The 19653-nt window shown below is 38.5% G+C and overlaps 1 protein-coding gene across 2 annotated transcripts in view; it reads right to left on the minus strand.

Annotated features, from left to right (window-relative positions):
• The window catches only part of LPCAT2 (lysophosphatidylcholine acyltransferase 2), a 777819-nt gene that overhangs the window by 23728 nt on the left and 734438 nt on the right, over positions 1 to 19653 (minus strand). The gene's annotated exons all lie outside the window — the stretch shown is intronic.

A 19653-nucleotide genomic window follows, 5' to 3' on the forward strand; every position in this document is an offset into this window, starting at 1 on the left:
TTTATAAGACCAGTTGCTCCTACTACTATTGGAACTGTCTGAGTATCTTTCTTCCACATGGCTCTCGTTTCTGCCTGCAGATCGAGGTATTTTATGACTTTGTATTTCTCTGTACGCAAGACACTGTAGTCACTAGGTGTGGTGATTTCAATGATCAATGCTACTTTTGTCTTCTTTTCTTGATCCACTATATCTGGTTTTCTAGCATCTATCGTTTGGACTGTTGGTATTGGGTGATCCCATGTGATGTAAACTTCATCATTTTCTATGATTCTCTGTGGCTCATGTTTCCAGTGCTTTTCAGCCACTTTGATACCATAATATTTGCACAATCTCCAGTGTAACAATCTCGCCATATTATTATGCCTTTCAGTATACAGTCCCTCTGCCATAAGAGAGTCGCAACCAGCAATAAGGTGTGTGACTGTTTCCAATTCGGTTCCACAAAACCTACATATATCTGTTTCTCCCACATGTTCAATAGACTTAGCAAACCAATGTGTACGTAGCCCACTGTCTTGGGCTGCCAATATTAACCTTTCATTTCTTGATGTAAATTCACCTCAACTTAACCATTCCTGCATTCAATCTTGATCAACATGAAGCTCTTCCAGAAGTTTTCTATACTTGCAACTATATTTATGTTTTTTCCACATTTCCTGCCTTCCCATCTGGTCCTTCACCTTATATTCTTTCTTTTGTTTTTCAGCACATTCAGTTGCTGCCTTGATTTTTATCCACTTCCGGTTTGATTTCCACTCCTGCTTGACGTTGATATGCTTCTGCTAAATTAAGCAGAGATGTCATCTTAGATTTATTCTCCTCATGTTTCAGAACTTTCACCACATTTGGATCTTGTGAGGTCAGTAAATATGTGTGGAGTCCCACGATTGCAGATCTATACACGTAATCAATTTCAAGGAGGCCCATCCTTCCTTCAGAATGGGGAATATATAATCTTGGTATGCACTGATTTTTATAAATCATTCGGTGAGCATGAAGCATCCTTCTTGTTTTAATATCCAATCTATCCAACACTTTTTGTGGCCAGTCAATCACTCCAAAACTATAAGTTAGGACAGGAAGATCAAACTTGATTTATAGCTTGGATCTTGTTCCTAGGTGTCAATGCTGTATTCAGGATTAATTTAAGTATTCTAAAGTACTCCTTACTAAGCTTTATTCACATTTGTTCATGTTTTATTGCTGATTCTTCATCAGTTCCCAAGTATTAATACACCCCCTCTTGCTCAAGTTCTTTTATACCACATTTCTGTCCCAAACTGATATTTTTCTGGTGCTGCAATTTTCCTTTTAAAGGTTGCTTTTGCACATTTATCAAGACCAAATGACATTCCAATATCATCTGAAAAAGTTTTGACAACCTGCAGCTGTGCTTTCAGTTCCTCATTTGATGAGCTATACAATTTTAAATCATTGACAAAGAGAGGATGAGAAGTCATTAGACTTTGTTGTTTTCTAAAAGCCAGATTATAGCCATGACCTAAAGCTGTTAAGTAAGGCAAAACAGCAATGGTGACAGGGAGTCAGCCTGGACTATCCCCCTTTGGATTTTTATCCTTGGGATAATAATATGTCCTTTATCATGGCTTAATTGCAAAGTGGTCTGCCACTGTTTCATGGTTACTGTAATGTAATTAATCAGTGTAGGATGCACCTTATACATTTTTAAGCACTCTTTTATCCATGAATGTGGGATACTATCAAACGCTTTTTTATAGTCAATCCATGCCATACTTAGATTCTTCCCTTTCTTACAGTTCTCCACTATAACTTTCTTTAACAACAAATGATCCTTTGGTCCATATGACTTTCTTTTATTGCCCTTTTGTTCTACTGCCATAATTGAGTTTTCTTCTAAATTACTATAAACTCTGTCGGCATCAATCCCCATGTATAGTTTATACGTCGTCAGAAGACAACTTATTGGTCTATAATTTTAAGGGTAGCTTGCAGGTTCACTCTTAAGCAAGAGCATTGTTTTTCCTGTTGTAGTTCTTACTCATGGCTAGAACCTCATGTAAAGAAGTTAATACTTTACGCAAAAAGTTAGGTACTGCATACGGGCCTGGGGTTTTCCAATTAGAGGCTTTTCTCAACTTTGTTTCAATCTCTCTGGCTGTTACTACATCCCATTTCATATCCTGTACCTTTAAACTTCTTATTCTTTCTTTCACTTCTTCTATCCATTTAGCATCTTTGTTATGTTCCACAGGATCTTCATAGATACTTCTCCAAAATGTATCTACTTCCTCTTTTTTTGGCAGTCTATCAATTCCTTTTACCTTATTTCCCAATTCTCTTTAAAACTTTTTTTGGGTCATCAGTAAATTGCTTATTTTGTGTTTTTCCCTTATATTTATCTTCGTATCTTCTGAGTCTTTCCGCCAGTTTAAAATTTTTAGTTGGTTATCTCCAATAGTACATAATAGAGCCTGGTCTGTTCTAATATTGCACATTGCTTTTATCACATCTATTTTTCTTAATATTTTTGTTGATCTGTTCCCTCTTCTATAATATTCTAACAATGACACTTCTTGTCTTAGCTGCTTTATAGTTTTCTCTTTTCGATATTTCCATGATGGTATTCACTTTTGTCCCCCCCCCCCCTTTTCCCTGGCTACCCTACGTTCCTGTGGTAGAACTTTATCAGTTATTAATTTAGCAGCACAGTAATATATCCTGTTTACTTCTGTTACATCACATGGGTCTCTATGGACAGTCCTAATTACTGTCTTCATTTGTTTTATCAAACTTCTGACTTTTGGGGTTTTATTAACCTTCCGCAGTCTATTTCTCTCATTGATCTTGATATATCTGTCTTTGTCTATTAAATCAAGCAAGTCTTCTCTTAACTCATTTTCTTCTATACTGAGGGCACATCCCTTGTTTTCCATTTCCTGTGGGCATTCTATAGAAAGTTCTATAGCATCTTCCTATGGAAACTCACTGGCCTATCACTCCTCAACGTTGACTGCATCAGAGTTTCCACAGTTTCCTGTTCCTTTCCTTCCCGTCTCTAGCTTCAAGTGAATGTTTATACTGGTTTCCTGTGGAAGGCTCCAAAATATCTTGATATGGCACCTGACCTGTTGCTTCCTGTTCACTTGTTTCCCCTTAATTTGTATACCCATTGCTCTATCCTGTTGTGGTGCTTTCTGCATTTGATTTTCTACACTGAATCCTTTCTTTGCAGCTGTTCCATTACCTCAGTTTCTATTTCTTTTACTTCTCCATTCCTAATCTCTTTTTCTACTTTTCCTCTTAGTCTTCTTATTTTTTTTATTGTAAAGTTTTCCATTTCCAGATTCCTTTGCCTATATTTTTCTTCAAATATCTTTGGTGCTGCTCTTTTTGTATTAGTTTTGCTTTCTCCTTTGCATAAATATTACACCATATTAAATCTCTTCTCCTTTCCCCTGTCTGCATTTCTTCTTCACACATCTCCTGATCTTCTTGCTTTTCCTTATTCTGGGGACTCACTCCATCATGCTGTGATGTGGTCTATTTTAAACTTCCTACATTAAATCCTTCATTTCGCAGACACTCCATAACTTCAACTTCTATTTCTTTAACTTCTACTTTACTAATCGTCTTTTCTACATTAAATTTTTGTGCTTTTAGTCTTTTTATTGCGAAATTGTCCACATCTGGATGCCTTTGCCTGTATTTTTCTTCGAATAGCTTTGAAACTCCCTTCTGTATTTTAGTTAGCTTGGCTTTCTCCTTTGCATAAATATTGCGCCATATCAAATCTCTCTTTCTTTCCATGTCCATATTTCTTTTTTATATTTTTCAAATACCTCTAGGTTTTGTTGTTTATATTTTCTCACTTCCTCAGAGGCTTCTTTTTCCAAAGAGATCAAAGTTTCTTGATCTATATACTGTTTTTCAAAAATTTGTTGTATTAATGAAAGTAATTTTTTTTTATTTGAAGCTTGTGACAGTTTTTCCTGCAGAAGCATTTTTCTTTCCTCTAATTTCTCTCCTAATCATTTTGTATATCTTGTGCCTGGAAATTCTGGGCTTTTTACATAGTAGTAACAATACATAATTTCTTTCCTATCATCAATAGTCCACTCTGTCATCTTTATGGCTCTTCTTTGGCCAATCAATTTTTGTAGTTTTTGTGGACTACTACTTCCTTCTACAATGGGGGGGGGCATCCAAAACAACACGTCCCAACACTTGATTCCCTCTTCTATACTACCCCACACCTTCATTTATTACTACTCTGACATAACTCTATCTCAAAACACTTAATTACAGTGCTGGTACTAACTGCTACATTTGCTCACCTATATCCGTAACAGGAACAGGCAAGCAAAAATGTAGGGTAATGCTACTCAATGCTAGAAGTTTAAATCTCAAAATGCACTCATTCGAGGCCCTCCATAAAATGGAGAACATTGACATCTGAGCAGTGACTGAGACCTGGTTCAAGGCTCTAGAGAGCACCACTGCATTACCAAGCTATAACTCATACCACACTTTTCGGCCATCTAACCTGGACCAGAACACCAAATGCAGAAATGTGTCCATATTCATTAAGGATATCTACACCTCCAGGCTAGTTGCACAGCATAATGCATCTGAGGTTATCCAAGTGCAACTAACTCTGGGCAAAACTGCAATCCAAATTGTAGCTTACAAGAGATCCCCCACCATGCCCCAGGATTCCCACTCCTCTTTTCTTGATATACTGGAAAATATTAGGGTTCAACCAAAAACCCTAATAATGGATGATTTCAACTACCCCACCATTAACTGGGAAAACTACTAATGTACCAACTCCTTTGCTCAACGCTTTCTGGAATTCATAAATTCCAATGCCCTGGATCAACTTAACCACACTCCCACCATGGGCAACAATATCCTAGACCTAGTTATTACCAACATGAGTGACCGGTGTTCCACACCTGAAGTCAACTCCTCGTTGCTCAGATCTGACCATAAGCTAATCACCCTAGATATCCACATCCCGCCCCCACCTACCATAAAGGAAACCATGGTAAAACATTTCTCCAAAGCCAACTTCATGCTTCTTAAGACAGAAGTGATGAACTACATGACACCCATGCAGATGGACAATACAGTTACAACTGCTGAATCCTACACAAATGTACTCTATAAGCACTTACACGAGTGCATGGATTGTGCTATCCCAAACAGAACCAAGACGCTATCCTCCAAAAAAAGGAAGCCAATCTGGCGGTCCCCTGCCATAAACAAACTCTACAACAGAAGGAAGAAACTGTTGCAAAAGACAGTAAAATCCCATGAGTGGAGGCGCTCCCTGGTCAGCCTAAGTAAGAAGCTGAGATCCCTTATAAGATCCTCCAAAGCTAGCTATAAAAACAAAATTGCCACTGATTCTAAGGGCAACCACAAAGCATTCTATAGCTCTGTCAAGAATCTCAATGGCAACACCCAGATCTGCTCTGAGTTACAGCACAACAACATGATACAGAACCAACTGATATTGCCAACATCCTGGCAGATAGGGTCAGTGCTAACTTTACCCCCTCTCTCCCCCTAAAGGGCCCATATCTATACAGGAAGAATGCAGAGTCCCTGTAATCACATCTCTGCAGGTAAAAGCTGCACTCTCTAAAACGAAAAACACAGCATCCATGGGACCAGACAAAATCCCAGGCTGTGTTTTACATAGGTTCATAGGTAGGTACTAGGCTATCGGCCCAAGGGCCTAAGTAAGCCTAGCCAACAAAGTTCCCTGGCTTACGCCAACCCAACAAAGTTAATTTCCTGTGCCCCTGTTGAGCAGAGCCACAGACGTGATCCCCGGGGTGTATTTCCTATTTCGCATCCACTCATCAAGATTTTTCTTGAAGAGTGTTAATGAGGAACTTTGCTTGACACAAATGGGTAGCTTGTTCCAGAGTATGGGAAGTCTCTGGGACAGGAATCTATCTCTCATTGACATGAACTTCAGAACGAACTGGCTCACCACCTAAGCACCATGTTCAATCATAGTCTCACATCAGGCTTTGCACCAATTGAATGGCACACAGTAACAGTTGTCCCACTCCACAAAGGGAGAGCCACCACTGATCCTGGGAACTATCTCCCTATTAGCCTGATGAGCCTGGTCTACAAGGCCATGGAATGTATCATCATGAAACTCACAAACAAAAGACATTGGTAACCTCCAAACTCTGAACCTCACCCAGTTCAGGTTTGTGAAAGGCAGATCGTGCCTTCTGAACCTGATTGACTTCTTTGAGACAGTCACCAAAGCTGTAGATGAGGGTAAGGTGGTTCACACCTTGCCAAGGCCTTTGACACCATCCCCCATTCTGGAATTATAGCTAAACTCACTAAACTAAGTATAAGTCCAAACATCACAAGATGGGTTGCCAACTGGCTCACTGACAGAACCCACACTGTAAAAGTTGCAGACTCCAAATCTGACTTCAAACCAGTGACAAGTGGAGTAACACAGGGTTCAGTCCTGGGACCTCTCCTGTTTGGTATCTACTTCTCTGAAGTACAAGCTAACACAGAAGGACTCTGGCTAATGAAGTTTGCAGATAACTGCAAACTAGGGGCCATAGTCAAGTCCACAAATGATGTGGACATCCTACAGAAGGGCCTCACTGAGACAGATGCCTGGTGTCAGAGGCATGGCCTCAAGCTCAATGCCAAAAAGTGCATTGTCATCCCCTTTGGTAAAAACTCTGTACCCATGAGCTACCACATAAACGGCAGTCTACTTAACGCCGAATGTGTGATAAGAGATCTTGAGACCCAGGTGGACAGTAGTCTCTCTTTTGATAATCACCACAGTGGTCAGGAAATCCTTCTATGTGGCACACCTCATCACAAAAGGGTTCTCATCTAGGAAAAAAGAGGTCATTGTTCCCCTCTACTCGGCACTCATTAGACCCATTATAGAGTACAACGCCCCTTTGGAATGTAACTACAAGACATCTGCAGCAGCTGGAAAGGCCACAGAAGTACCTCACAAAGAGGATTACTGGCCTCAAACAGATGCCCTACGCTGACCGTCTCAAAAAACTCCAGCTTTACTCTGTAGCATATCACCTACTCCGAGGAGATCTCTGCCTAACATATAAAGCCATGTTAAACCCAGAGCTGTTGGACATGCTACACCTAAAGAAATCCCAATCCCTCTGAGCTACACACTCTAGGGACCTAAACCTTGTCACCATAATAAACAAGAAATGCTGGAGGGACAGATTCCTGTCCCACAGACTTCCTGTACTCTGAAACAAGCTACCCATCTATGTCAAGCAAAGTTCCTCATTAGAACTCTTCAAGAAAAATCTTGATGAGTGGATGGGAAATAGGAAATACACCTGGGGATCACTTCTGTGGCTCTGTTCAAAAGGAGCAAAAGAAATTAACTTTCTTGGGTGGCGTAAGCCAGGGAACCTCGTTGGCTAGGCTTACTTAAGACCTTGGGCCAATAGCCTAGTACCTACCTATGAACCTATATTCAAGCTTATAATTTCATAAGTGTTAATTAATTACTATATCCTAACTTGTAATATTCTAATTGTGTAGACCACTTTATCCTTGACATTGTACTCTGATAATGTACTCTGATTTTTCAGCTGTCAACTGTGACCCTTGTACTGTATGTACCAGTCATGCTGATCTACTGTAGTGTATTGTATGTTACATACTGTGCAATGTTTATATTATGTACTGTTCATATGTTACATACTGTGCAATGTTTATATTATGTACTGTTCATACGTTACATACTGTGCAATGTTTATATTATGTACTGTTCATATGTTACATACTGTGCAATGTTTATATTATGCACTGTTCATACGTTACATACTGTGCAATGTTTATATTATGTACTGTTCATACGTTACATACTGTGCAATGTGTATATTATGTACTGTTCATACGTTACATACTGTGCAATGTTTATATTATGTACTGTTCATACGTTACATACTGTGCAATGTTTATATTATGTACTGTTCATACGTTACATACTGTGCAATGTTTATATTATGTACTGTTCATACGTTACATACTGTGCAATGTTTATATTATGTACTGTTCATACGTTACATACTGTGCAATGTTTATATTATGTACTGTTCATTTTAGTGGGGAGCTTTTCTCCCCAGGCCTCCAATGAAAATGTCCGGACTACTGCCTAGTGGACCAGCCTGGTAAACAAATGCAAATAACTAACTGAATAAATAAATAAATATAAGAGAAGCTTCCACCATTCCTTGCATATAGTCATCATTTCTTAAACAAAGAGCCCTTCTATCCAAGGTATCTTCAAACGCTTCTTTAAGAAAAAATCCTAAGTGATACATTGACAAGCTTTAAATCCCAATCAAACCCAGTCAACTCCACTGACTATACAAAAATGTACACCACTCCACTATACCAGCATGTAAACAGCTACATAGATGCAGCTGTACCCCATAGGAACAAGTACAGGGCAAACCCCAGAAACAAAACGCATGGTGGAACCATAATATCAACATACTTTATAATAAAAGGAAAATAATTTTGACCAAAAGCAAGAAGAGTAACTCCCATAAGGTTAGAGCCATTGTCACCAAAAACAAACAAACAACTCAGGTGCTTAATAAATTCCGCCAAAGCTAGTTTTTTAAACACCTTTATTGAATTATCACTTGTGACATAGACAAATTTACATTTGTATAAAAATAATCAAACTATATTAACAAGTTCATATTTACGAACATACTTCATATATATTGCTATATATATATATATATATATATATATATATATATATATATATATATATATATATATATATATATATATATCCTATAACCTAAGCAGCATTACATAAATTATTCAGTTCCTGCCCTTCTTTTTTGTGAAAGCTAGGTTTGAGGCTAAAACAGCTACTCAAGCTAAAGACAATCCCAAGGTTTATTTTAGTTATGTTAATAATCTCAAAAGCACAATGTACTGATCCCTCATTAGACCCATTATAGAATACAATGCCCCATTTGGTATGTACCTCTCAAGACATCTGCAACAACTAGAAAGACCACAGAAATACCTCACTAAAGAATCACAGGCCTAAAGCAGATGCCCTATGCTGACCATCTAAAAAAACTCCAGCTATACTCTTGTCATATCTCGTCTACCCAGAGGCGATCTCTGCTTAACATACAAGGACATGTCAAACCCAGGAATCCCAATCCCTCAGAGCCACACAGTCCAGGGATCTAAACCTTGTCATCACAATGAACAAAACATGCTGGAGGGATAGGTTCCTGAACCAGAGACTCCCCAGACTCTGGAACAGACTGCCCATACATGTCAAGCAGAGCGCCTCTTTGGCCCTCTTCAAAAGGAACCTTTATGATTGGATGGGAGATAGAAAATTCCCCCCGGGGATCATGTCAGTTGCCCTGCTAGACAGGGTTCCAGGGAAGTAAATATTGTGGGAAGAAAAAGCCAGGGAATTGTTAGGGCTAGGCTTATACAGGCTCTACGACCGATTGCCTAGTACCAACCTATGAACCTATGAACAATGCGGCAATGAGCTGAGCTGATTGTGAACGATATTGCCTATACTGAAGCTGAATATTTAGCAAACCTACTGACCAATAAATTTAGCTCTAACTTTACCCCTCTTTCCTTCTGTCCCTCAAGATATACCTGAAACTGGCTTGCCTCCAGCTATCACACAAGATCAAGTGCTAAAAGTGCTACTAAAAAACGAAAATACTGAACTTGATGGGTTCCGACAGTATCCCTGGACGCATTTTAAATAGCACAAAGCACGACTTACCACACCACTAACAAAACTGTTCAATCTATGCCACCGTACAGGTTTTGTACCAAGCAAGTGGAGAACAGCTACAGCCACTCCTCTGCATAAGGGAGGACCTTCCACAGACCCAGGCAATTACAGACCCATACATCTGACCAAACTCATACACAAACCATGGAAAGAGTTATGGAATTAATCAATCAGGACTTAGGGAACCTGCAAACACTGGACTCATCTCAGTTTGGATTCATCAAGGGTCGGTCATGCTTACTCACTCTGGTGTGTATTTTGAAAAGGTAACTAAAGCAATTGAAAGCAAAATGGTACACACCATATACCTTGCCCTGGCCAAAGCTTTTGAGATAATTCCCCCACTCAGGCATAGGAGAAAAGCTAAATAAACTGGGAATAAACTCCTATGTCACCCAGTGGATTGCAACTGGCTCACAGATAGAACACAGATAATCAAAATAGGGGACATTACCTCCACAAAGAGATAGTCACTAGGGGGATTCTGAAAGGGTTCTTTGCTGGGATCTCTCCTGCTTGGCATTTACTTTTCTGAAATAAAAAACAATACCAAAGAGGTCTGTCTGACTACGTTTTGTAATGATTTCAAGCTAGGAGCAGTTACTGAATCCTGAAATGACTTAGCCGTTCTACAAGAAGGTTTGTCTCATATGTGCAATCATCATTTACTGAAACTAAATGCCAAAAAACTGCACTGTTGTATCCTTTGGGAAGGCATCCACTTCCAGGGAATTACCACATTGACAATAAGCCCCTAAGACTTGATCCAGTTGTTCGGAATTTGGGAACATATGTGGACAGGGTCCAAAGTGTGTCTATTGTTGTACGAAAGTCCATCTATATTGCACAGCTTATAAATAAAAGGATTGCTTCTAGATCTAAGGATGTCACTGCCCCCCCTTTACTTAGCCTTCATTAGGCCAGTCTTTAAATACAATACTCCCTTTGGCATACATATGTCCAGACACACACAACTGGAACACCCACAGTGACACCTTACTAAAAGGATAGAATGCTTAAACAACATGTCCTACATGGACTGATTCAAAGCTCTGTCACTATACCTGGTGTCCTACAGACTGCTAAGAGGTGACCTATGTCTGGCATACAAGACATCCTCTGACCAATTACTGATGGATTTACTGCACATTAGCAAGTCAAATGGCATCAGAAATACTCCGTCTAGGGATCTAACCCTCTTCTGCAGCAGGTATATCCTGGAGAGGATACCACTGCAGTGGAACAGACTCCCCAGCCACATAAAACAACATTCATCCCTGTCCATATTCAAGCACAACATAGATATATGGATGGGAAAAAGAATATTTACCCCAGGATTGCCCCCTGTACTATTAATGTACAGAGGCAGGTCTTAAATGCTTTAACCCATGCCTGGGTCTGTCAAATTATCTCTGGTATTATCCCAGTTATTCTCCTTAGGAGTAATATATAATTATTGATCATGGGATGGTTGAGGCCAATCTATAACCAAATAGGACAGGTTATTTCAAGCACAAAAAGGGAAACTGACAAGGCTTCAAATGGCCTGCGAGGGTACCTACCCTAGTACTTACCTATGACCTATAAAACAAAAGTCTTTACGAACACCAAAGTTTAAAACATAACTTCAAGCAAGAATCATTCTTTACATAAAATTAAAATGAATGTTTAAAGGAGGACTGCTGTCAACATTCTTCTGTGAAAAAAAAACCCCATACTAATGAAACAAACCCGCTGTTTTTAATAACCCTTAAATCAGTGGTCCAGCATTGACATTTGGGACAAGGTATTACAAAGGAAGACTGAAGGACTGAGATGCTTAGCTCTTGTAGGAATGTTGCTATGACAACTACAGTGTTACAACAACTAGTATACCAGTACAACACAATCCACTTTTGATTCACAATTTCAGGAAGATAACAGAGAAGAGAAATCATCATGCGAGTCATTGTAAAGGGGGGTTTCTCCTTACCCCAGAAATGTACTAACCCTGAAGTTTATCATACTAGTAAGAGGGATGTATGGTGTACAATCTCTTATTTAAGGAACATGATGGCTTTGGATCATATGGGAAAAAAAATTAAAAGCATTGTCTGAATGGCTTATGACCACACTGTTTTCATCAGAAGTTTGATCTTCAGCCAAAAAAAGTAGGGGGCTGTGTGTGATAGTGCTGGATAAAAGCAGAGAGAGAGTTGTTGAGCTGCACATGGGCATTAAATGCAAAGTCAAAATTAAGGTGAGACCTCAGACCACATATTGGTACCGTTATGAGGTCAGGGATATAGCACAAAATGATGGAATTAAGACAGTCATTTACGGCAACCTCAAACAGTAAACTCATGTTACCTGAAACAATAGGCACTGTACAAAAAGCCTGAGTGAATTCAAAATTAAAACAAATTAAATATGTATGTAATTTTTTATAGGAGTGTTACATGTTTGGTATGTACTTCATATAATTTAAATATTATTTTTGATGTGCATTTACAATTCAAAAGTGAACATGAGTAACAAATGGCAGGGGACAGGACCATAAACAATACAAGAAAACCAAGAAATGAATACTACGCAGACAACCAGAAAAAAAACAGTGCAAAAGGATAAGAAATCTTTTAATAAATACAAAGATAAGTACTTCCGGTACACACCTTCCGAAAGCGCTTATCTTTGTATTTATTAAAAGACTTCTTATCCTTTTGCATGGTGACCGCACTGTTTTTTCTGGTTGTCTGCTTAGCTTTGTGTTTCAACAGTGCAGGACTTTGGCGGCTTACTGTGGTGTTTTTTCTGTGGATTAAGACATTAATACTGGTCAAAAATTGTAAATAAAAACTTAAAAATGAAAAATAAATTAACATATCTGTGGGACTGCTAAATCCTTTATCACATCATACCATCCATATCATATCTAAAGAGTGGTTTCCTTTGTATGAGCTAAATATACTTTAAAAGTATAGCTACTAAACCAGCATATGCTGTACAGATGTTTCAAAGTGCTGTTTAAACCATCAGGCTAAGCTTGGAAGCTGCACTATTTGAGTATTGTTATTTTGCAACTATCTTTATAAACTCCAGAGACATTTAGCAAACTAGGTGTTAAAATGGTAACTTCTGCATAAAAATGTTACCTGTAACTCCATTCTAGTTGTCATGGGTACATAAAATATATAATATTTATCTGAGATGCAATACCTCTGGCTTTGTTAAGCTCCACTCTAGTTGGATGTAGGGTGCATAGATAAATGGTCACTTCTTAGTGCACAGTTTGTTACCATGTTTACTACAATCAGCTGAGAGGTTCACTTTGATGTTTGTATACTGTATAAGAAATAAGTGACATGGCTTGCTTGCAAAAATATGAATTCACTAAAAAGTTATTAGTTCACAAATTAAACATGCTTCTCAAATGATCAGATGATGATGTCAGTTTATACATTTTTACTGAAACATAGAGCTCTGTTACATTATTATCTTGTTTAACATAACTCAAAAAACTTTAAATATTGCAAATTGTATGGGTATCAGTAAACGACTCTTATGGCAACTAACATCAGGCTGGAGTGGGAGTGGGAACACAAATATGGCTGTATGCAATCCATATGGATATGACTTATGATCTTAGAGATCAAGGACAGTTCAATGAAAGCCTCATTACTTTAAAAGTCAATTAATCATGAGTGAAGCAAATCTTACTTTTTGAAATGGCATGTATTTCTTGGGAAGGGTCACACCCACTCCAGCATTGGGCTTCCCCTTCTGTATCTCCAGACTTGGTATAATTAACTCCAAGGGTGCTGCACCACAGGGTATGGACAAATCCCATGCACAGCGGCATTCTACAGTGACTGAGCATTTCTGAAAGTGCTATTATTCAAACACTTGGCCAATGACCAAATGGTGAGATACAGTACCATTGCCTGAAGGTAGTCAACATAACTGCAGATGTTTGAATAACGGATCAGTACACATTACATTACAAATGTAGGGTTTAGCCACATGTAGATGTGACTTCTTCTGCTACATCTCTAGGGCAGAGCTGGTCTCCTCCACACATCAGTGGAATCAACAGGAAGCTTGGCCAAAAATGAGGGTAGCAGTGAGTTGCATTTTCTTTTCTTTTTGAGTTCAAGAATCCCCATAAAACAAGTGTGCATGAAAAAAAAAACAGTAAGAACTTTCTCTTATATGACTGTACATGTGGATTTGTGCATGGGTGTGTGTGCGTACATGTGTGTCCACTCCTCACAAAACTAACAGAAGAATAAGACACACAGTGTTCACCAAGAGGACTTCTGTGCTCAGTAACATACACAAGCAATTATCAAAAGTCATCAAGTAAGGGTTTACTTCATTGCAGCCAAGCTTCTAGGAGATGAGACAAAACAAAACACAGGGGGGAAAAAGGTGGATGGATGTTCCTATTGCAGAGATGATCATCTTATTCAAACATTGTTTTGTATGCTTATTACCTGTGCCTAGCTGGCTCGGTTCATGGGTGAAAAGTGTCTTTGGACTAGATCACCTTCCAGGTTAACTATAAATAAATGGCAATGGTGAATACTCTCTCATATCTGTGGTACTTGCATCACAAGAATCTCTGCAGTAACATTTGTATTACATATTGAAGAGTCCTAAGGCAGGTGTAGATAGAAAAAGAGCCTGACCACAGACCAGGAAGAGGATTACAGTATTCCCATGAGGACAGCATAGTTAAAAAACAGGTCTGCCCCTGCAATGTATATCCAAGTTGCTGTCTGGAGAAGGTGTGAACAGTGGTCCATGTGGCTGCTTCATAAATGCTCTGCAAAAAAAAAAACATTTTTAAAGAAATCAACAATAGCTTCAGCTGCCTTGGTGGACTAAGACCTCACCCAGACCTCCACATTTTCTCATTCTGGTCCTAACAGAAGCCAATGAGGTTAGCCAGCGATGCAGAAGAAGCTCATTTGAATGCTGGACTGTCCTTTTTCCCTTGTATAAAGGGAACAGAGAGCTGGACTGACTGCCTGAAGTCTTGGTTCTGTAAATATGATGCTTGAGTTTTTATAGATTACAAACTGAGACTTTTCAAGGCACTGTGTCTTACCACCATTCACTTCTTGCCAGTATTCTCCCTTGTGCTGCACCTCCTTTCTCTAGGATTACGACATCAGTCTATCCTGGAGTAAATTTATGGTTAGCCATCCAGTCATCTAGGACATGTTTAATGGATAGTGAGTTGCACTGTTTCACATGCAGGGGGTAGTTTATTCCAGAGGTTTGGGAGGTGTTGGATTATAAACCTGTCCCTCCATGGTATTTTATTTATTTGTTGTTGAAGACTGAGGTCCATGTTTTTATTATTGGTTCAGATACTGGACCTGCCGAGATATAGAAGGCCCAGGAAAAATTGGCCTCTAATGATATACTAACTGAGAGAGAGATATCTCTTCAGAAGACTGTATCAGACTGAATAAAGGGCTAGAGCCTCCAACCTCTCTTGGTAGCTAAGGGGTTTTAGTTCTTTGGTCTTTTTGGTGAGGTACCTTTGGGATCTTTCTAATTGTTTGAGGGGTTTACAGAAATGCATTCCAAAGGGGACACTGTACTCAATAACTGGTATGATCAATGCTGAATATGAGAGAGTGATTACCTCTTCTGATGTCGAGAACATAGCTTTGGCAATTAGTTACGCTAAACAGAAGGATTTCCTGAGAATCACTGTCACAATGCATAGTTTTCTATGCACATTGATTATGTGCAAGATCCATTCCATTTTTGTTTACTCAATTCTAGCATAAAACAGGGAAATGAATAGCTTGGCTCAAAGGCAGTTATGAACCCATTTTTGTCATGAAGGAAAACCTGGTCCTGAATGACTCTGTTATATCCACAGAAAGATGCCAAATGAGTGGTAAACAAAAACCTGAAATGCACACAAAAACACTGAACTGAAGGTACAGAGCCAGTCTGACCTTACTGGAGACTCTATACAGTTTGGGGCATGTCATGAAGATTCTCCTGGCAGAGATGCTGGGGTACTAAGAAAAGGATTTTTCCTTAAAGGACAGCACATGACCAAGCAGGCTCCAAGGGAGTGAAAGTCAGTTTTGAAATGACAAACATCTCAAGAAGGGGAAAATGGGTTTCCAGGAGGGCCTAAGGTGAAGGACCTCACCAAAAAAGTCACTTGATGGAAGGAGATTAGGTCCACAAGTGAATAAGTCAAGACAAGAGATAGGTGGAGCTTAATAGAAGTACAAGCAAACAAACAGCTCCAAAAAGCACTTTTTCCCTATACATCTGCCATTGCATCAGACTGAGAATATTTTCCATTTAGCTAACTATGACTTCTTGGTATGGGTTTTATTACCTCTAGGGAGAGAGAACATCTTAATAGGACTATGGTGAAATGAACCACATACTGACTGTTCAACCTGAAATAAATGTGTGAGTCACTGTGTCAGGTCAGCAAAGTGAATTTGCCAGATGGGTCAGGGGCCCTTTATGCTCATTATTTACTATCTTGGAAAATCAAGTTGCCCTGGTCATTAAAGTACCATTAGGGTAAGCCTTGCTTTGCCTTGTCTCTTTTTGCCTTTAAGAGTACAGCTGAGAAAAGGAGGATGGAAAGGAAGGCATACAGGAACCCTAATTCTATAAGATGGAGAAAGGAATTCACTGCTCAAGTCATCTAAAAAAGAACCTGGAGCAAAACCTCCTTAGCTGAGTTATGGTTTCTGTTTAAGTACTCAATGCAAGTTTCAGTGAAACCTGACTCATCAAGCTCAGAATGTTGAAAGTTATTTTTCTTGATAAGTTTTTAACTTCTGACCTATCTATGCAATTTCATAATAGGATAAACGGTTAATGACGGAGATGAAGTCCCCCTCCACTGCATGAATAGTGTGTTCACTCAATGTCTATATTGAATATAGTGAGCAGGATAACTAATTCCGAGAAAAGAATCTATTATATTATGAAATTATTTTTAAAAACATAAGAAATATATTTAAAATAATTCAGTTTATTAACACTAAATCAATCAATAATAATAGGTAATGTAGGATTTCTTCACCATCCAAAATGTATATGCTAAGGTTTTCCCTCCTGGGTAAATAGAACTGGTCACTGGAAAATGCTGTATCATCCATGGTCAGACAGCAATATTTTTGTATTCCAAAACTGACATGTCTCGAAGAAAGAGCGGACCATTTAATTATAAACATTGTTTATCTCACATTCAGTGCATGGCATCTCATTTCACACTGGATGTGGGACATTAATACGCTTACATTGGCTGGTGGTGGTGATGCGGTAGCGTTGTCGCCTCACACTAAGACGTTGTCCTGTTTGATTCTTAGCTAAAGCTTCTTCTGTGTGAAGACATGCGTGAATGGGCATACCTTCGTTGAAGGTTGTGCGTCAGGGTTGGCAACTCGGCATGTAAAAATCTACTGTCAATCATTAGCAGACCAGAGTTCCGCTTTGGCGACCCCTAACCGGGAAAAGCCGAAAGACACAACAGCATTGTCTGTGGGATATTTATTCATGTATTTATTTTTTTAGTTTATGCTCATTGTTGGGCATCTATTTCCTTACCTACTGTATTTTATACTAGGTGTGGGACATCAGTTTACTTATTTTTGTTTAATACTGGGTGAAGGAAATGTATTAATTAATTTATTTTTATTTTATATTGGGTGTGGTGCATTTATTTATTTACTTTTTTTGTTATACTCAGTGTGGGACATTCATTTTATCTTATTTTGTGTGCTTTTGTAAAAACTGGGTTATGGAAACATAAATATATATATATATATATATATATATATATATATATAGATAGATATACATACAGATACAAACATATATAGTGATGATAGGCGATACTGACAGCCAATCACGGAGAAGTAGAGTAGTGGATTTGTAACATATGCCAGCACAGCAAGACGGAATTTTGTAAATAATTAAATGTCATTTGTATATCAAACTGATTTGTTCAGATGCTTGTGCTGAATTTGTGAGGTTTCTTTGTGTTAAAATGTATCAACAGTGTGCCCTGCTGGAAGGAAAAGGAATGTACATGTATTATTGTAACTGAATTAAATGCATACATTGTAACAGCATATACCAGAAGTGAAGAGGTTAATCTTAATCTTAATCAACCTGATTTTGCAAAATATTCTTGAAATTAAATTACTTGTTGGATTAAGCCATAAATATGTTATCCCACAGTTTTAAATGGAATCAGAGACACAATGTCTGTGCTAGAGAATAGTCGGTAGCTCTTGTAGGAAGAGTGACATGATTTTATGGTTTTGTGACTTCCAGGAGATCTCAGTAAGGCTCTATCTGTGTGTATGGTAACACATAAGTGCTAAAATCCCATTATCTTCTAGTGTTGGTAATAGCATGGGAAACAGAGTCAGATGAGTAGATGTGTGATGTCATTCTGTATGCCATGCATATATTAGTAGGACTTTGCTTTCAATATTTTGCATTCTGCCTTGGATCTGACAACAAGGACCACTCACTCACATCATCTTTCCTTGTGGTAGTAACTTAACTAGTGAACAGTAATTATTTTATATTAGTCAGGAAAATATATTGAGATTAGAAATACTGTTTTTCTATAACTGTGTAAAACTTTCCATCAGTGTGATTTTAAATATTCCCTATGACTGAAACTCTGGTGTGTACTGTAAATAGATATTTAGTATTTTCGAACTGGGGGTCTGGATAGATACAGAGAGGAACCAATCCCCAGACTGAGCATGTTTCCTGAGTGCTCTTAAGGGATTGTGTTTGATGCAGAGAGGTGTGCATCTGGAAATACTGAGTGCATCCATTTGTATTAAAAGTGAACATACCTCTCTAGTGTCAGTAATGAGGATTCATGCTCTTTGATTACTGGCCCAGCTTGGGGACATCACATGTATTACTTATCTTTTGTTAACTGGGTTAGTCCCACTAGGTTAAAAGCCACTTTTCAAGGAAGACTTGAGGGAGTACTTATACTACTGTGGTAAATTTGGCCATGGCATTGGAGAAATTGCTCTATTCATCATTGTTGTGAGTGGGACCCATTTTGCAGGGCCACTTCCTGTTTCCAATCAAGGCACAGAGGCAGCCTGGAGAAACATGGATGCAGATGGACAGAAAGAAGGCGATAATGGAGTGGTGACAGAAATGGAGGAGAAAGCAACTACTGAGACCAGAGAATGTGTGCAGGATTCTGAGGAGATGTTTCAGAGAAATCCATTTGATGGACTTGAGTCAGAAAAGGATGGATGCATAATTACAACCCTCCAGTCAAGAAGATTGCGGGATGGTTAACTTAAAGAAATGGTAAGGCAGAGTGACCAAGAAAATGAAGATGTTTCCTGAGAGAACATTATGGAGAAAATACAAACGGAGGATGCAAATGCAATCCTGAACAATAGTGGTGAGATGGAAAAGAAAGCATATGCAGAGAAAGTAAAACAAGGCAAATGGACAGTAGCAGAAAAAGAGGCAGAAGAAAATGAAAACTGGAAGTATGTGGTAAGGATTCAAACTAAAGAAGTCAAAGACATAGTTATGAAGTGTGGGGCAATATAATAAGCACAAGACATAACAGTGACACTTTGTGAAATTATATTTGTGACTTTTAAATTTGCTTGGAAAATATGAAAAGAAGAAAGTGTGTAACCTGTGGAATCTTTATGTGAGAAAAAAGATTTAACAGAGAAACAAAAAAGAAAATTCACATAAAATTTCGAACACAGGTAAAAACTAGAACTTTGGAAGGGCATTTGAAAAACTGATATAAAGAAGTACTGGACATTGCAAAAGTA

The sequence above is a fragment of the Protopterus annectens genome, chromosome 8.part1 (assembly GCF_019279795.1).
Source record: "Protopterus annectens isolate FY-2018-M chromosome 8.part1, PAN1.0, whole genome shotgun sequence".
Taxonomy (NCBI): domain Eukaryota; kingdom Metazoa; phylum Chordata; order Ceratodontiformes; family Protopteridae; genus Protopterus; species Protopterus annectens.